The 19,903-nt window shown below is 46.1% G+C and overlaps 2 pseudogenes; one reads left to right on the top strand and one right to left on the bottom strand.

Annotated features, from left to right (window-relative positions):
* Positions 1-314: 314 nt before the first annotated feature.
* Positions 315-1,008, top strand: LOC101521843 (ferritin light chain-like; annotated as a pseudogene).
* A 15,815-nt stretch (positions 1,009-16,823) lies between these two features.
* On the bottom strand, positions 16,824-17,345 carry LOC101521597 (small ribosomal subunit protein uS13-like; annotated as a pseudogene).
* Between the last annotated feature and the right edge of the window lie 2,558 nt (positions 17,346-19,903).

Below are 19,903 nucleotides of genomic sequence, written 5' to 3'. Positions count from 1 at the left end.
CCCTGCAAAGGTGCAAAGCCTCTGCCATCATCAGAGTTAACTGAGGAAGACATCGAGAAAATGGGAGATACAGATTAAAAACACTTCTTATAAAGCTTCTTATCAATAATGAGAAGCATGTAAAGCAGGCATTCAAGGAATTCAAGCAATATGTCACAGTGGAAATTAATCAAATGAAAACTGACATATCAGAAATGAAGAACACAGTGGAACAAATTAAAAGTACCGTGGAGAGTCTCCAAAATAGAATAAAGAGGGCAGAAGAGAGAATCTCAAAATTAGAAGATATTTCCTGATCGATGCTCCGAGAGACCTGCGGACCTGTGTCTTGCTTCAACAGTATTTGAACGGAACAGGCCCCGGGACTCTCTTTCACCGATTTCAACTGCCTTCCCTTCTGTTCTCCAGTTTACAACCTCCGGGACCACCTGTCGGCCATCTCCACCTCTTCCAACACTGTTTTTTGGGGTCATCTCCTTGATCGCTGAACAACCATGACCTCCCAGATTCATCAAAATTATTCCACTGAGGTGGAGGCTGCGGTCAACCACCTGGTCAATCTGCACCTGCGGGCCTCCTACACCTACCTCTCTCTGGGCTACTATTTCGACCACGATGATGTGGCTCTGGAGGGCGTGGGCCACTTCTTCCGCAAGCTGGCAGATGAAAAGCATGAGGGCACCAAGCGTCTTTTGAAGATGCAAAACCAACGTGGCGGCTGCGCCCTGTTCCACGATGTGCAGAAGCCGCCCCAAGATAAGTGGGGCAAAACCCAGACGCCTTGGAAGCCGACTTGGGTCTGGAGAAGAACCTGAATCAGGCCCTTCTGGAACTTCTGCCCACATAGACCCTCATCTCTGTGACTTCCTGGAGAACCACTTCCTTGATGAGGTCAAACTCCTCAAGGGGTGACCACCTGACCAACATCCGCAGAGTGGCTGCCCCCCAGGATCCCAGGCTGGCCTGGGTGAGTACCTCTTCGAAAGGCTCACTCTGAAGCACGACTAGGGGTGGCAGAGCCCAGCAGCCATGGGGGGGGGAGGGCCTGTATCTCCAGGTATCCCCATTTATGCCTAACCATCCCCTCCAGCCACTGGGCAGGTTCTTAACAGCCCCCAGAGCACTCTCTTAAACCATGGACCAAATGGAAATAAAAGTTTTTTGCTGCAAAAAAAAAAAAAAAAGAGAGAGAGAGAGAGAAGAAGATATTTCCTGTCACCTGGGAGAAACAAAAAGCTGGGAACAGAGCTGGAGCAAGCCAAAAAAAAAAAAAAAAGTTCAATAATTGAAAGACACAATTAACAAGCCAAATGTAAGAGTTATGGGAGTCCCAGAAGGTGCAGAAAGAGAAATTGGAATTAGAGGTGTATTCAATGAAATAATAAGGGAAAGTTTCCATAATCTGGAGAAAGAATTGGGAAACAACATCCAGGAAGGACACAGAACTCCCAACAGGGTTGACCAGAAGTGATCTTCACAATGGCACATGATAATCAACCTCTCTTCAATTGAGCATAAGGGAAAGATCCTTCAATGTGCACATGAAAAAGATCAACTGACTTATAAAGAACGCCAATTAAATTCACAGACCTCTCACAGGATACTCGACAGGCCAGAAGAGAATAGAACGACATATTACAGATTCTAAAAGCAAAAAACTGTTGGCCCAGGATAACGTACTCAGCAAAAATTTCCTTTGTCTTTGAAAATAAAATTCAATTTTTCCACAGTAAAGAAAAGGTAAAAGAATATGCTTCTTCCAAACCTGCCCTACAAATGATACTTCAAGATGGTCTCTTTTTTTTTTTAAGATTTATTATTATTAATGGAAAGGCGGATATACAGAGAGGAGGAGAGACAGAGAGGAAGATCTTCCATCCGATGATTCACTCCCCAAGTGAGCCACAACGGGCTGGTGCGCGCCAATCCGATGCCGGGAACCAGAAACCTCTTCCAGGTCTCCCACGCGGGTGCAGGGTCCCAAAGCTTTGGGCCGTCCTTGACTGCTTTCCCAGGCCACAAGCAGGGAGCTGGATGGGAAGTGGAGCTGCCGGGATTAGAACCTAGAACCGGCGTCCATATGGGATCCCGGCGCTTTCAAGGCGAGGACTTTTAGCCGCTAGGCCATGGCGCAGGGCCCCAAGATGGTCTCTTGACAGAGAAAAGGAATAGCATCCAACAAAACCAAAGGCAAATGTGAAGAACATCCTGGTAAAATAGCAACATAAAACTAAATCAGTTAACAACCCATTGCTAAAATGACAGAGCCAAATTACCACTCATTCGTATTAACCCTGAATGTAAATGACTTAAACTCCTCAATCAAACATCATAGATTAGTAGACTGGATTAAAAACACAAAACCCATCTATTTGTTTCCTACAGAAGACATATCTCACCAACAAAGATCAGCAGAAACTATATCTCATGGATTTTGATTTTTTTATTTAGTTTACTTTTTTCAAAACACTTTCTTCTGATTAAATTCTTCAGTGACTCATAGATCATACAGTAGCATCATTTTCTTCAAGAAGGTTTTTGATTTTTCTTTTTCATTTCTGCAGTGACACATTAGTCATTCAGCAGCACGTTATTTAACTTCATGGTATTGTAAATTTTTATTTTTCTTCCTGTTGATGATTTTGTATTGTGGCTTTTCATTTAAGGGGATATATAGTAACTGTGTAATGGAGACTATTATATCCAGATGTGAGGCTACAATGTAGTATGCATCTCTACTTCCAGACCAAAGATGGACTCCCAATGAAACTGCTAACTATAGCTTGACAATAGGATGCTGGACTGTTTGCCATTGTCCATACCCGCAATGATGGACATATGACTGTTTATGAACTATACTGTAGTCATAAAACAGAGGAACTCAGTGTGTGGGGAGGAAGGGAACTTGGAGATGGGGTAAGGGAAATGCCAGGGTCTATAGAACTGTATCACAGGGGGCCCGGCGCCATGGCCTAGTGGCTAAAGTCCTCCCCTTGAATGCACCGGGATCCCATATGGGTGACGGTTCTAATCCCGGCAACTCCACTTCCCATCCAGCTCCCTGCTTATGGCCTGGGAAAGCAGTCAAGGAAGGCCCAAAGCTTTGGGACCCTGCATCCACATAGGAGACCTGGAAGAGGTTCCTGGCTTTGGATAGGCGCAGCACCGGCCATTGTGATCACTTGGGGAGTGAATTATTGGATGGAAGATCTTCCTCTCTGCCTCTCCTCCTCTTTGTATATCTGACTTTGTAATAAAAAATAAATAAAATTTTAAAAAAAGGAATTGTATCACAAAATGATAATAATAATTAAAATAAATAAATAAATAAAAGTGGAGCCGCCAGAAAATAAACTGATGCCCATAAGGAATGCTGGTGTCACAGGCAGAGGATTAGCTTGCTATACCACTGCACCAGCCCCTAATACTTCTTTTAAAAGTCCAGGTAATGGGGCCCGGCGGTGTGGCCTAGCGGCTAAAGTCCTCGCCTTGAACACCCTGGGATCCCATACGGGTGCCAGTTCTGATCCAGGCAGCTCCACTTCCCATCCTGCTCCCTGCTTGCGGCCTGGGAAAGCGGTCGAAGACGGCCCAAAGCTTTGGGACGCTGCACCCGCGTGGGAGACCTGGAGGAAGTTCCTGGTTCCCAGCTTCGGATTGGCAAGCACTGGCCATTGTGGTTTACTTGGGGAGTGAATCATCAGATGGAAGATCTCTGTCTCTCCTCCTCTCTATATATCTGATTTTGTAATAAAAAATAAATAAATCTTAAAAAAAAAAAAGTCCGGGTAATGGAGCTGGCATGGTGGCTTAATAAGCTTATCCTCCATATGCTAGTGTCAGCTTTCCAATGGTCACAGGTTTATGTCCTGGCTGTTCCACTTCCCATTCTAGCTCCCAAGTCTTGTAGTTTAGGAAAGCAGTGGAGGATGGCACAAAGCAATGGGACCCTGAACCCATGTGAGAAACATGGAGGAAGCTCCTGACTCCTAGCTTCAGATCGGCTCAGCTCCTACCATTGCGGTCATCTGGGAAGTGAACCAGAGGATGGAAGATGTGTGTGTGTGTGTGTGTGTGTGTGTGTGTGTGTGTGTGTCTTCTCTGTAAACCTGTCTTTCAAGTAAAAAGAAATAAATCTTTAAAACAAATAAGTAAAAGTCTGGGGAATGCACTAGGCATTTGCTGCAGCTCAGCACTGGTTGAGTCACCTGTGTCACCTATCAGAGTGCCTGGGTGAGTTCAGGCTTCTCTACTTCTGATCCAGCTCCTTACATATCCTGAGAGGTAACAAACCAAAGCTCAAGCAGTTGGGTCTGTGCCATCCTTGTAAGAGACCCGGACTGAGTGCCTGGTTCCTGACTTCAGCCCAGCTCAGACCTGGATATTGGTGGCTTTTGGGGAGGGAACCATTGAATGGAAATGTGATCTCTATGCCTTTCTAATAATGATGATGATGATGATGATGATGATGATGTAGGTGAGTGGTACAGTGGTTCAGCCACCATCTGGGATGCCTGCATCCCAGATCAGAGAGGGCCTGGGATCAAGTCAGCCTCCTCTTCCAATCCGGCCACCTGCTAAAACTCGCTCTGGAAAGCAGCAGGTGATTGCCCAGGTGTTTGTGAGCCACCCATCTATGTGAGAGACCTGGGTGATGCTCCTGACTCCTGACTTTGACTCCATGGCTTTTCCAGGCCACAAGCAGGGAGCTAGATGGGAAGTGGAATATTAGGAACATGAACCAACATTCATATGGGATTTTGGTGCTTGCAGAGGGTGGAGGATTAGCCAATTGAGCCTTCACACCAGGTCCAAGATTCTACTTTTTAAAAATAAGGACAAAAATAGTACTTCACTCATAATGTTGTGATGAATAAAGCAACCAATTAATGAAATGGGTGTTAGTCTGGTGGTTAAGACTCCACTTGGGATGTTTGCATCTGCTACTGGAGTACCTGGGTGTCAGTCCTGGCTTCTTTTCTGATTCCAACCTCCAGCTGATACATCCCCTGGGAGACAGCAGGTGATGCCCTCGGATCTCAGGTGCCTGTCACTCGCGTGGTACATCCAATTGTGTTCTAGGTTCCTGCTTTTAGCCTGGCCTATCTCTGGCTGTTATAGGTATTTGGGAAATAAACCAATGAATTGTGAATCCTTCTCTGTCTCTCTGGCTTTCAAATAAAAATGTAAACAAACATTTTTATTCCAAAAACTGTGCCACTGTTGTTATAAATCTTAGAAAAATTTTAAAATCAGAAAAAGCAGGGGCTGGCACTATGATGTAGGCGGTAAAGCCAGAGTCTGCTACACTAGTATTCCATATGGCTACCAATTTGAGTCCCAGCTGCTCCACTTGTGATCCATATTCTTGCTAATGTGCCTGGGAAAGCAGCAGAAGATTGCCCAAGCAGTGGGCCCCTGAACTCATGAGGAAGAAACAGAAGAAACCCCTGGCTCCTGGCATCAGATCAACGTAGTTCCAGCCATTGTAGCCATTTGAGGAGTGAACCAATGGATAAAAAATCTTTCTCTCTATCCCTCTTTCTCTATAACTCTTTCACATAGAAAAATGAATCTATAAATCTAAAAAAAAGAAGTAGTGATTATTTAGTGAACTGTAATATTAAGAAAAATGGGCATTAATTGTTTTCGTCAATAGAAAATAATGAGAATAGCTTGAAAGAATTTGCTGCTTTTTAACATGTTGTACATGGAACAAGCAACTTCTTTATGCTTTGGAAAATTGCCATATTCCTTTCTATCAGGTAATAACTTTTTTTAAACAAATTTATTTATTTTTATTGGAAAGGCGGATATACAGAGAGGAGGAGAGACAGAGAGGAAGATCTTCCATCCGATGATTCACTCCCCAAGTGAGCCACAACGGCCGGTACTGCGCCAATCCGAAGCTGAGAACCAGGAACCCCTTCCGGGTCTCCCACGCGGGTGCAGTGTCCCAGAGCTTTGGGCTGTCCTCTCCTGCTTTCCCAGGCCACAAGCAGGGAGCTGGATGGAAAGTGGAGCTGCTGGGATTAGAACCAGCGCCCATATGGGATCCCGGGGCGTTCAGGGCGAGGACTTTAGCCACTAGGCCATGGCTCCGGGCCCCAGGTAATAACATTTTACTCTCTGTATTTTCAAGCTCATGAAGTCCTTTAACATGAAGGTTTTTACTGCTCTTGCTTCTTTTGGAACATACTCATCCAAGTTATAATGACATTTTGCATATAAATATAGATAAATCAATGAAGTTCCTCTGGCTGCATATCCACAGTCCATAATGACAGTATGGTCAACATTTCACTTTAGCATTCTCATTTTTTCATTTTTTAAATAGCACTTTCATTTTGTTGGCCATTTGTTTTTTAACTGATCCTTGTTAAAATGTCACATGCTTTGGGCCTGGTGCGATGGCTCAGTGGCTAAATCCTCACCGTGTATGTTCCAGGATTCCGTAAAGGCACCAACTGGCTCATGTCCCAGTTGCTCTAGGTCCCACGCAGCTCCCTGCCTGTGGCCTGGGAAAGCAGTAGAGGATGGCCCGAAGCCTTGAGACTCTGCACTTGCATGAGAGACCCAGAAGAGGTTCCTGGCTTCTAGCTTCAGATTAGCTCAGCTCCAGCCATTGCAGCCACTTGGGGAGTGAACCAGTAGATGGAAGATCATTCTCTCGCTCTGCTTCTCTGTAAATCTGCCTTTCCAATAGAAACAAATAAATCTCTTTTTTTAAGCCCCGTGTCTTTATCACCGAACAACAAGGAAGCAATACAATTGTATTCTTTAGTGTGTATGTATAAATGACCAACAGATTTTGAAGTGACTCGAATTGATTACTACTACTCATGATGCAAATTCAAATTGATTTTGGCAATTTTTGACAGTATCCTCATTGTTAGTAGGAAGAAGAGTAGTTTTAGAGGACTTTACTACACTCTTATTTTCACTAACATAAGCCATTCTGTTTGTATTTACTTCTAAATTTGTTAAATAGAAAATTTTTTAAAGATTTAAGTTCAAAGCTTCGACAGCCTCTATAGGGCTCTAAGGCCATAAAGCTTTCAGTGTGGTGTTCTCCCTCCACCTCCATTTCTTCCTGCCCAACTTTTTCTTACTCCCAATACACATATCACCTTCTAATAAACTAGAATTTTCCTTGTTTGTTATTTATCATTTGTGCTGTCTTCCCAGCTGGACTGTAAGGGCCATAAGGATTGGATCTTAACGCTATTAACTAATGTATTATATAAGCCTTAAACTCTTCTTGGTACTTGGTACATAATAGGCCCTCCATAAATCATTGCTAAATGAGTAAAGGAACTGGGACACCTAAACCATACTTTATAATTTGAAAACAAATTGCTGTCTGAAATTTTTGTTTGCAATAAAGTGGGAGAAAATAACAAAATGGATTAAGTCACTTATTTTAGTTTAGAATATGCATCCAGATCATGATTAAAAGCACCAACAGGGGCTGTTCTTGTGGTGTAATGGGTTAAGCTGCCGCCTGCATTGCCGACATCCCATACAGGCACCAGTTCAAGTCCTGGCTGCTGCACTTCTGAACTAGCTTAGCTCTGCCTTGTAAAAAAAAATAAAATAAAATAAAACTTAAAAAAAAAGAAAAGAAAGAAAAGAAAACAACAACAATGAAATTTCATAATTCCTGAAAGGAAATATTGTAGCCCTAGTTGGTAAAAATTATTCTCTAGATATTTCTATTAAATTCTGTAGCATTGTTTGCTGCCTTTTACTGTGAACCTTTTGGGCAAGAACTGCAGTTACAAACAAAAATAAAATGTAAGTATTTTTGAGCTATGCAATTGGCTGCCAAGGCAGTTTCTTCTTTCTTTCTTTCTTTCTTTTTTTTTGTCTTTCACTCAACACTCTGAAAACAGTAATTCCAACCCTTATGATCCTTACAGTCCAGCTGGGAAGGCAGGACAAATGATCCATTTCACTGATGAGTCCACAGCCAAAAGAAGTAGATGAATATTATATTGTGTCCAACAAATCCCCAAAGAGAGTTCTCTAACAGACTGTGGGAAGAATATTTGTGTTTTAAGGCTCAACTTTTTTTTAAGGCTCAACTTTTGAAAGGTTTCTTTTGTCTCCCACAGTTTACAGAGTTTGTCTTTCTTAAAATAATCCCTTCCCTCACTACCCTCCCTCCCCCAGAGCCACACACACATCCCTTGGGGAAAAAATAAAAAACAATCACTGTGACCAGGAAGCAAATATTATAGCTTACGGTCTGCCTTTAATAAGCATTTACTCAATACTTCCTGTGAACTTCATAAGTAACAATAAGTAATAAGGTCGAGGCTAGGCAAGAGGAATAATAACATGACTTAATGAGAAGAAAAGTTAAGAACAGATGTTGTCAGCAAACTCGGCTCTCAGCCCAGTTTTCCCATCAACAAAGTGGGAGGCCAAAAGAAAATTTATTTTCAGTTCATTTCAATTCTACTCAGCACACACCAGGTCTTGGGCTGTCTTATGAAGAAAGGAGCCAAAGCTAAACAAGCTGAAGTGTTTATTCTCCAAGTATCTGTACTATGATACAGATGGCATAAAGAACGGAATGGCCATTTTATTTTATGGTGGGCACCAAGTGTAAGCTCTAGAAACAGTGGGAACCGGGCCCGGCGGCGTGGCCTAGCGGCTAAAGTCCTCGCCTTGAACGCGCCGGGATCCCATATGGGCGCCGGTGCTTGTGGCCTGGAAAAGCAGTCAAGGACGGCCCAAAGCTTTGGGACCCTGCACCTGCGTGGGAGACCTGGAAGAGGTTCCTGGTTCCCGGCATCGGATCGGAGCACACCGGCCCGTTGCGGCTCACTTGGGGAGTGAATCATCGGATGGAAGATCTTCCTCTCTGTCTCTCCTCCTCTCTGTATATCCGGCTTTCCAATAATAATAAATCTTAAAAAAAAAAAAAAAAAAGAAAGAAACAGTGGGAACCAGCAGGAAAGAACCAGTAGGTTTCTCCTTTTTCTTCAAATAGAACTTTTTTAAATTTCTTTTTTCTTAAGATTTATTTTATTTCTATTGGAAAGGTAGATTTACAGAAAGAAGGAGAGACAAAGATCCTCCAATGCTGGTTCACTCACAAAATGGCTACAATGGGGCCTGGCACCATGGCCTAGCGACTGAAGTCCTTGCCTTCAATGCACCGGGATCCCATATGGGCGCCAGTTCTGGTCCTGGCAGCTCCACTTCCCATCCAGCCCTCTGCTTGTGGCCTGGGAAAGTGGTCAAGGATGGCCCAAAGCTTTGGGACCCTGCACCCGCGTGGGAGACCCAGAAGAGGTTCCAGGCTCCCGGCTTTGGATCGGTGCAGCACCGGCCGTTGCGGTCACTTGGGGAGTGAATCATCGGACGGAAGATCTTCCTCTCTGTCTCTCCTCTCTGTATATCTGACTGTAATAAAAATAAATGAATCTTAAAAAAAAAAATGGCTACAATGGCCAGAGCTGAGACTATGAAGGCAGGATCCAGGAGCTTCTTCCGGGTCTCCCACAAAGGTTCAGGGTCCCCAGGCCTTGGACCATCCTCTACTGTTTTCCCAGGTCATAAGCAGAGAGCTGGATGTAAAATGGAGCAGTCAGGACACAAACAGATGCCAATATGGGATGCCAGAGCTTGCAGGTGAAGGATTAACCAACTGAGCCATTGTACTGGCCCCAGAACTTGTTTTATTTCAGTAATTGGTCCATTGTCAACCCTGAGACCACAGTGTAAGGACAGGAGAGGGGAAGCTTTATTTCCTAGTCTTTTCCTCATTGGACATGGCCTTGACTGTTCATGGTGTGAAGGCGCACTTCAGGTATTGTTGTGTTTCTTTGGTCTTAGATCCACTGGCCTCAGCCAGGAGCTTCTCACAGGCCTCATCGGCCTCCTGTGATCTGTGGTTGTTTCCTTTTTGTTTAAGGAATATGTACGTGTACGGCTGGGGGGTGTCTGTATGTGGGGACGGATCCAAAGGACAAGGAAATAGCAGAATAGTTTAAGAAGGGTAAATGCTCTAAGCAGTGGAAGACATATGAAATTGTTCAAAAGTTGGCCATTGATTCACAAATATTCTTCCCAGTTTGCCAATATGTATCCCATGAGAACTGGCTTGTTTTTGAATGGGTTTCCCTTCACCTTCAGGTAAGGGTTGTGATAGGCACAGTAGCTGATCTTCATAGGTCCGCGGTATCTTCTGAGCATCTGGTGCAGAAGCCACAGCCTTCTCTTTCAGGTTAACGGGCATGGCGTTTGTCTATTGGTTGTACCCTTTTGATCACCCTCTCCCACAGGACAAGATGTTTTTCTAGCAGCAAGCCCAGGAATGCACAGTCACAAGCTTGCGGGTAATGAGCACATCTTGGATCAGCTTCCAGATCTGCTGACAGAAACTGGCTTTGGGGATTCCACTATCTCACTGGGCTCCAGCCAGACCCTTTTGCCATGGGGAAGGATGCTGGAAGCATCCTCTTAGATGAAGTCAGAGTTCATTTAGACAAAGTCATAAGAGGCTTCAGTTCTTACTAAAATTGTATTAATTTTTTCATTTGTTTGAAAGACACAGAGGCAGACAGGAAACAATCATCTATCGACATAATATATATAAGCAAAAACTTGCAATAGTAAGGACTGGGGCAGGCCAAAGTGAGGACTGGCATTTAATCTGAGTCTCCTGTGTGGGTGGCAAGGACTCAACTACTTGAGCCATCATCTGCTATCTCCCAGCGTCTGCAACAGCAGGAAGTTGGAATCTGAAATAGAATAGCCAGAACTCAAATCCAGGCACTCCAATATGAGATGTGGGCATCCCTATTGCATTTTAACCACAGTACCAAATGTCTGGTCACCAGAGGTCTTAGCGTATGCTCCATGGATGCCTAAGAATCAATAAAACTCTTTGAGAGCACCTGTCAGTAAATATTGGCCTTCAAGCACACATCTTTTCAACATTCTGTGTTAGTACTCATATTTGTGTAACACTTCTACATATTCAAAAGTGTAATAATGGTTTTCTTAGGAAAAGCTCTTGTGTCATTATTTTAGGTTTCAATTTGAATTCTTTTTTAAAAAGGTTTATTAATTTAGTTTAAAGGTCTGGGTTGGAGAGAGAGAGAGAGGAAGAGAGAGAAAGAGGAGACATTGTGTTTCCATCTGCTGGTTTACTCTCCAGATAGCTGCAACGATCAGCATTGGGCCAGACTTAAGCCAGGAGCCAGGAGCTTCATCCTGATCTCCCACACAGGTAGGAGGAGATCAGACATTTGGGTCCTATTCTGTTCCTTTCCCAGGACATTAACAGTGAGCTGGTTCATAAGTGGAGCAGTTGGGACACAAACTGGTACCCATATGGGATGCAGGCATAGCAGAAGCAGCTTTACCTATCACAGCACAACAGTCCTGCCCCTCCCCCATTTGAATTGTTTTTGCATGGGACACTGTATTTACATGAAAAAAGAACTGAGAAATTAGGGCCAACCATTCATCAAAATAAACAAAGTAAGCTAGTCATTCTAAGGAAATTTGCTTACAGTATTTTTTTTCCAGTAATACTTGAGCTTTCAAGACAACATCAGAATTTTGGAAAACTTGTATCAGTCATCATAAACCTTAACAGCTTTTTAATTTGAAGAACATTTCTGATGAGATTGGTGGAGCTGTGATTTTTAAAATGTTTGCTTAATGAGTCAGTATTGTGAAGATCTATATAAGTGAGTAAAACAATATTTCACAAATGATTAATACACAAAATTGCAAAACCATGCATGGATAAAGAAAAAGAAACATTCAAAGCACAAGTACTATAATGTGACAGATTACAAAATATTCACTGTTATAAGCTCAAGTTTTACATTATAACTAACCTTTAATAAACTACCACTTAACAAGGGCTGGTGCCATGACAAAGCAGACTAATTCTCTGCCTGCACTGTTGGCATCCCATATGGGCACCAGTTTATGTTCTGGCTGCTCTGCTTCCTATCCTGTTCATGGTTGATGGCCTGGAAAAGCAACATAGGATGGCTCTAAGCCTTGAGACCCTGCGCCCACGTGGGAGATCTATAGAAAATTCCTGGCTCCTAGCTTCAGATCAGCACAGATCTGGCCATTACGACCATTTGGGAAGTGAACCAGTGGATGGAAGATCTCTCTATGTCTCTTTCTCTCTGTAATTCTGCCTTTCAAATAAAACTAAGTAAATCTTTGAACTACCACTTACTGAGTTTTAGTATAGTAAAAGACTACCTATAATCTCAAAAGTCTATTAAAATCTTCTTGTCTTTTCTGGATGTGTATCTGCATATCATCAGATTTTCACCATCTAAGTTATTATTTTAATTTTATTTTTTAATCATATAAATTTTATTTTTTATATTTTTTACATATTTGATTAGGGTGCAAAGAGTCAAGGCTTACAGGGAAGTGAGTGAAACCATTGTTTTGACATTCTCTTTTTTTTTTTTTATGTATAATCCATTTTATTGTATTGTTGTTGACAATCTTTACATAGTTAACTATAGTTGAAGGAAAATCAAGAAAGAGAAGGAAAAAAAAAAAAGGTTCAGGGGGATAGGGAGGTGGGCAATGCTATTATGTCCATATTGTTTCCATCATGTATCTGAGGTAAAAGGGGATATTGAGGGAGAAGCCCCACCCGGTTTCCCGCCCACCCCAAGTCCCATATGTGGGGCATGCTCTGAGATATGTGCTCAAGTGGAGTTAATAGTTCTCCAGTTATGAGTCACTGCCAGTTTCGCTCGATGAGGTGGTCCACTGATTGATATGGTCCATCATGAAGTCTCCATTTGTCCCATATTTCGCTGCCAACATATAGCTGAGATGAATGATTGATCTGCTCTGTCTTCTGTCTTTTCTTGATTAGAATTCTGAGTCCAGCAGTTCAAGTGGGGAGATCTCCAAAGATACTTTGAGGTATTCCCAGACCAGATTCTTGTATGTTCTAGCAAGCACAGGGCGCGGCACAGTCCATCACCCTGATCAGCTGGTGGTTGCAATTGCTGTGTTGGTTCTGTTTTCAGTCCCGAGTTGCACTGGAACCAATGGGTGTTGCAGTCCAGTCTGGTTCGGCCCTTACATCAACCAGTGGGAGCTGCAGCCTAGTCGGGGCGACCCACAATAACCCCCACCAAGCCTGCCCCCTACCCTGGTTTGCCAATTTGTGTAGCAGAAGACCAGTCTGTCCCCCATCCCATTTGGCTCTGGTACTTGTCAATGGGTATTAAAGCTTAGTTCTATCTAATCGACTCAACCATCCAGCCCTCACAGATGTTGTTGAGTGCCTCTGTCTAGCCATCCCAGCCCCCGTCCTAGTTTTCATGCCCTCCCACGGGAATAGTGACCCAAGAAGGGGGAACCCACTTTTTCCCTCCCAGGTCTCTCTGTCCCGGTTTATGCACTCTTTAGGTGGTCCTGTGATTTGACTCGACAGAATTAGTCCCCAGTGCCAGCTTCTGCCAGCTGATGCTGTGGCCCTGATCTTGTCCACATGCAGCGCACAGGTGTTGTAGCCTTGCTTAGTCGTGTCTGTCTCTATCCCAGCCAACACTCTCCAGTGGGAGTGGTTGTCCAGCGAGGGGACCAGCCCCTTAACCCCCCCACCAGCTCTGCCCCTCCCTTCCTGGATCTCACGTGTGCTGGATGGGTGTTGCATTCATATCCAGTACAGGCAACCACGCCCTGGCGTTCCAGAATGTGTACTGGTTTTGTCGCAACCAAACCCGGCCCATTCCACACTCTGTTCTGGTGATCGGATTTGCCAGAGGATGACATGAACTGATTCAGCCTGGCCTGCTCCTGACCCATGCCGAATGAATGCCAGTGGGAAACTTTCCATGGCCTATTCTGGGCTGTTTCCAATCATGCTTCTCGCGCTTACCTGCAGGGACTGTGTCCTGCCAGAGGAGTTGCCCAGGCTCCTCCATCAGAACCCCTCCCAATGCCAGATTTTGCGCTTGCCAGGGGGTTCTTGAGCCAACCCTACTCAGTTCACCTCCTGTCCTAGCAGGAACAGTGGCTTTTCCTGGCTGGCTTTCACCCCATTCTGACTCTTGTTGTTGGATGTTTCAGCCCAGCCATGGCTCATCCATACCCACATACAGCTCACACATGGCTCAGAAGGGGATTGAGACCCAGCCTAGTCAGTCCCACATCTACCCTGTTTCTCCATAACACCAGATGGTGCTGGGATCTGAACCGGCCTGGTGCATCCAATCCCAGCCCACACTAGTGCCTCGGGTGACTGCAACTGTTTCCTAGATAGAACGCAGCCCCCATTCCAGCACATACACCCCTTGGTGGGAACCTCATCCCAGCTGTGGCTTCCCAGATTGGGACCGTTCCTAGCTGTAAATCACACACCTGCACGTGGTTGCTCCGAGGACCATTAGGTGCCAGCCTGCTACACAAGCCGGAGCTTATCTTTTACTTGATAGGTGTTCAAAGCTCAGCATTGTTAAGGGATTGGAAGTTCTTCAAAGGAAGAGTTACTGGCATTGGGAATCTTTAGGATTGACTCAGATCCCAGAAACAGTGGGGTCACTCTAGAGCTATCTCAGCAGCGATTCAGATGTCCAATACCCCAGAGCTCCCCGGCCGGGCGGCCAGTAGGCACAGCCTGGCGCCAAATGGCACACTGGCCGCCCTGGCCCAGCCCACCATGAGCCATGGGCACATGGCGGACTGGGTTCGGGATCCGAGCTAGACGTCCTCTCCCGCAGCCCTCGGCTCGCCTCTGGCAGCCGGAAGTTAAATCCTGCAGGCCCGAGGTTGCGCCCCTCCCCAATCCCGTTCACCCACCACCCAATGAGGGTGTTGGGTGGGTCCCGGACATGCCCAGTCACGGAGGCCTCCCCCCTCGGCGTACTCACCCCAGAAGGAAGCAGGCCGCACCCAGGCATGTCCGGGCCCAGCCCGCCATGAGCCATGGGCACATGGCGGACTGGGTTCGGGATCCGAGCTAGACGTCCTCTCCCGCAGCCCTCGGCTCGCCTCTGGCAGCCGGAGGTTAAATCCTGCAGGCCCGAGGTTGCGCCCCTCCCCAATCCCGTTCACCCACCACCCAATGAGGGTGTTGGGTGGGTCCCGGACATGCCCAGTCACGGAGGCCTCCCCCCTCGGCGTACTCACCCCAGAAGGAAGCAGGCCGCACCCAGGCATGTCCGGGCCCAGCCCGCCATGAGCCATGGGCACATGGCGGACTGGGTTCGGGATCCGAGCTAGACGTCCTCTCCCGCAGCCCTCGGCTCGCCTCTGGCAGCCGGAAGTTAAATCCTGCAGGCCCGAGGTTGCGCCCCTCCCCAATCCCGTTCACCCACCACCCAATGAGGGTGTTGGGTGGGTCCCGGACATGCCCAGTCACGGAGGCCTCCCCCCTCGGCGTACTCACCCCAGAAGGAAGCAGGCCGCACCCAGGCATGTCCGGGCCCAGCCCGCCATGAGCCATGGGCACATGGCGGACTGGGTTCGGGATCCGAGCTAGACGTCCTCTCCCGCAGCCCTCGGCTCGCCTCTGGCAGCCGGAAGTTAAATCCTGCAGGCCCGAGGTTGCGCCCCTCCCCAATCCCGTTCACCCACCACCCAATGAGGGTGTTGGGTGGGTCCCGGACATGCCCAGTCACGGAGGCTTCCCCCCTCGGCGTACTCACCCCAGAAGGAAGCAGGCCGCACCCAGGCATGTCCGGGCCCAGCCCGCCATGAGCCATGGGCACATGGCGGACTGGGTTCGGGATCCGAGCTAGACGTCCTCTCCCGCAGCCCTCGGCTCGCCTCTGGCAGCCGGAAGTTAAATCCTGCAGGCCCGAGGTTGCGCCCCTCCCCAATCCCGTTCACCCACCACCCAATGAGGGTGTTGGGTGGGTCCCGGACATGCCCAGTCACGGAGGCCTCCCCCCTCGGCGTACTCACCCTCTTTTTTTTTTTTTTTTTACATTTTATTATTATTATCATTTTATGATACAATTCCATAGGCTCCTGGCATTTCCCTTGTCTCCTCCCTAATTCCCTCCCCCCCAACTAGTTCCTCTATATCATTACTAAAATATAGTTCTTCATAAACAGTCATATGTCTATCATTGCGGGCATGGACAATGGCAGAGAGTCCAGCAGCCTATTGTCAAGATATAGTGAACAGTTTCATTGTAAGTCCATCTTTGTCTGGAAGTAGAAATGCATACTGCATTGTATCCTCACATCTGGATATGTTAGTCTCCATTTCACAGCTACTGTACATCCCCTCAAATAAAAAGTCATAATACAAAATCAACAATAGAAAGAAAAATAGAAATTTACAATGCCATGAAGTTAAATGACATGTTACTAGATATGACAGTCTCCATTTCACAGCTACTATTCATCCCCTTAAATGAAAAGCCACAAAACAAAATCAACATCAGGGAGAAAAAAAGAAATTAACAACACTATGAAGTTAAATAACATGCTACTAAGTGACTAACGTGTAGCTGAAGAAATGAAAGTCAAGAACCTTCTTGAAGAAAATGATGCTACTGTGTGATCTAGGAGTCATTGATTTAATCAGAAGAAAGTGTTTTGAAGAGATGAAACTAACAGAAAACAACAAAACCCATACAATATAGTTTCCGCTGATTTTTGTTGGTGAAGTGTGTCTCTTCTAGACAATAAATAGATGGATTTTGTCTTTTAATCCAGTCTACTAATCTATGACGTTTGATTTAGCTTAAGCCATTTACATTCAGGGTTATATGTATGGATGGTGCTTTGGTCCTGTCATTTTAGGAATGGGTTGTTCATTGGTTTAGTCTTCTTTTTTTTTTTCTCGGTATATAAACTATTTATTAACAGAAAAGGCCCGCCGACTCATTTCTTCTTGGACACACCCACAGTGTGGCCCCAGCCGCCAGTGGTCTTGGTGTGCTGGCCTCGGACATGGAGGCCCCAGAAGTGGCGCAGCCCTCTATGTGCCCTGATCTTCTTCAGCCGCTCCAGGTCCTCGCGGAGCTTGTTATCCAGACGGTTGGCCAGAACCTGACTGTATTTGCCATCCTTCACATCCTTCTGTCTGTTCAAGAACCAGTCGGGGATCTTGTACTGTCTGGGATTCTGCATGATGGTGATCACCCGCTCCACCTCATCCTCAGTGAGTTTTCCTGCCCTCTTGGTGAGGTCAGTGTCTGCTTTTCTCAGCACCACGTGGGCGTACCTTCGCCCACACCCTTAATGGCCGTGATGGCAAAGGCTATTTTGCGCCGCCCATCGATATTCGTGTTGAGGACTTGCAAAATGTGCTGAAACTTCTCAGGGATCACTAGAGACATGGCGGTGCCGAAGGCGGCGGCGTGTAGGCCTCCTGTGAAAGGGTTTAGTCTTCTGTTGTCATTTTACTGGGATGTTCTTCCCATGACATTCTCTTTTTTCCTTCCTGTATCTGAGGGGAGAGATAAAGGGAGAAGCCACATCCAGCCTGCCAACCATCCTAGGGTCCCTAACGTGGGGCATACTCCAAGGGTCCTGCTCAAATGGTTTTGATAGTCCAACAGGTCTGTATTGCTGCCCATCTCGCCATTCCAAGCACGATGAAATTTCTCCAGAATCCACTGGCTTACATAATCCACCTTAGAGTCTCTGTTTGCCCAGATTTTCACTGCCAACTCTTGGCTGGATAGTTGGTCGATTTGTTCTGTCCTCTGTCCTCTGTTGTGGTACCAGGTGTCCTCTCCAGGCTCTGATGGACTGCCATATCCTCCAAGTGCACCTGGATATGCTCTCCACTGCTCCATCTGAGCCACTGAGGAGGTTCAGTTTTGACACATGCATTTCATGGTCATACCGTGGAACCTGCAATTTCCTCCACGGTTGGAGTTCTGAGTTCAGCAGTTCAGTTGAGGGGATTCGCAAAGAAACTTCATCTGAGGTGATCCCAGACCTGATTCTTTCTTATTTATTTGTTTATTTTTAAAGATTTGTTTATTTTTATTACAAAGTCAGATACACAGAGGAGAGATAGAGAAGATCTTCAGTCCGATGGTTCACTCCTCAAGTGGCCGCAACAGCCAGTGCTGTGCCAATCCGAAGCCAGGAGCCAGGAACCTCTTCCCAGGTCTACCATGCGGGTGCAGGGTCTCGAGGCCCTGGGCCATCCTCTACTGCTTTCCCAGGCCACAAGCAGGGAGCTGGATGGGAAGTGGAGCTTCCGGGACTAGAACCAGAGCCCATATGGGATCCCAGCGCATTCAAGGCGAGGACCTTAACCCCTATGCTATTGTGCCAGGGCCCAGACCTGATTTTTGAGTGTGCATGCCAATACAGGGTCCAGCACAGTCTGTCGCCTATGCGCACACTGTTAGTTGCAATTGATGGGTCAGATGTCTGCAGCCCTGTCTCCTATGCAAACTAATGGGTATTACAGTCCAGCCCAATTCTTCTCACCACACACTTGGCCCCCACACAGACCAGTGGCAGCTGCAGCCTAGTCGGAGTGACCCATGATAACCCCCACCATGCCACCTCCTTCCCTGGTTCCCATGCTTGCCAACAGCAGACTGGTTGGAGAAGCAGACTGATAGAAAAAAGGAGATACAGAGAGAAAGATCTTTCAACCAATGGTTTACTCCCCAAAGTGGCCACACTGGCCACAGCTCCATCCGAAACCAGGAGCTCCTTCCAGGTCTCCCACATGGGTGAACAGTTCCAAGGCCGTGGCCATCCTCTACTGCTTTTCCAGGTCATAACAGCAAGCTGTATGGGAAGTAGAGCAGCTGGATCACAAATCAGTGCCTGAATGAGATCCCGGTGCTTGCAAGGCAAGCATTTAGCCACTGAGCCATCGTAATGGCCCTTACCATCTAGTTTAACCAAAAGATGATACCAGTTGACGGAAGATCCTAGCTAGTTTCCATTAAACCAGACATTAAAATTTTGCAAAAAGGTATACTGATACATCCTTTCATAAAATTTAGTTACAAAAATAGTTACATTTTGGGCCCGGCACCATTGCCTAACGGCTAAAATCCTTGCCTTTAATTCACCAGGATCCCATATGGGCTCTGGTTCTAATCCCAGCAGCCCTGCTTCCTATCCAGTTCCCTGCTTGTGACCTGGGAAAGCAGTCGAGGACAGCCCAAAGCCTTGGGACCCTGAACCCATGTGGGAGACGACCTGGAGGAAGTTCCTGGCTCCTGGCTTTGCATCGGCACAGCACTGGCCATTGTGGTCACTTGGGGAGTGAATCATCGGACGGAAGATCTTCCTCTCTGTATATCTGACTTTGCAATAAAAATAAATCTTAAAAAAAAGGAATTACATTTTAGTTAAAATGTTGATGTTACCAAGCAATGGTTTTGTTTATAATTTTTATTTGAGAGAGTGAGAAAGAGAAGCAGAGAGAGACCGGAACTCCCATCCACTGGTTTACTCACCAAATGCCCCCAGCTGGGAACTCAATCCAGGTTTCCCACATAGATGGCAAGAAGCTTATGACCTGAGCCATCAATGCTGCCCCCAGGGTCTGCATTATCAAAAAGCTAGACTCAGGAGTTGAATCCAGGAATCAAATCCAAGTACTCCAACCTGAGATATAAAAGTTCTAAGTAGGGTGGGTTAATAGCTACACCAAATGCCCATTTCTACTAATCATTGGTTAGATTATAGATGCCAGCACTGTGACAATGACAGGTAAAGACACTGGTATTCCATATTTTCATTGATTGGAGATACGGTCTCCCCATTTCTGATCTGGCTCCCTGCCCTGGGGAAGCAACAAAGGATGCTATACCCACATGGGAGACCAGGAAGAAGTTCCAGGCTCCTGGCTTTAGCCTGGCCCAGTCCTGATTGCTGCCAGCATTTGAGGGAAGGAACCCATGGGCAGAAGAGCCATCTCTGCGTGTGTGTGTGTGTGTTTCAA

Source organism: Ochotona princeps, chromosome 2, assembly GCF_030435755.1.
Source record: "Ochotona princeps isolate mOchPri1 chromosome 2, mOchPri1.hap1, whole genome shotgun sequence".
NCBI classification, from domain to species: Eukaryota; Metazoa; Chordata; class Mammalia; order Lagomorpha; family Ochotonidae; genus Ochotona; species Ochotona princeps.
This window is presented reverse-complemented; position numbering and strand designations above follow the sequence as displayed.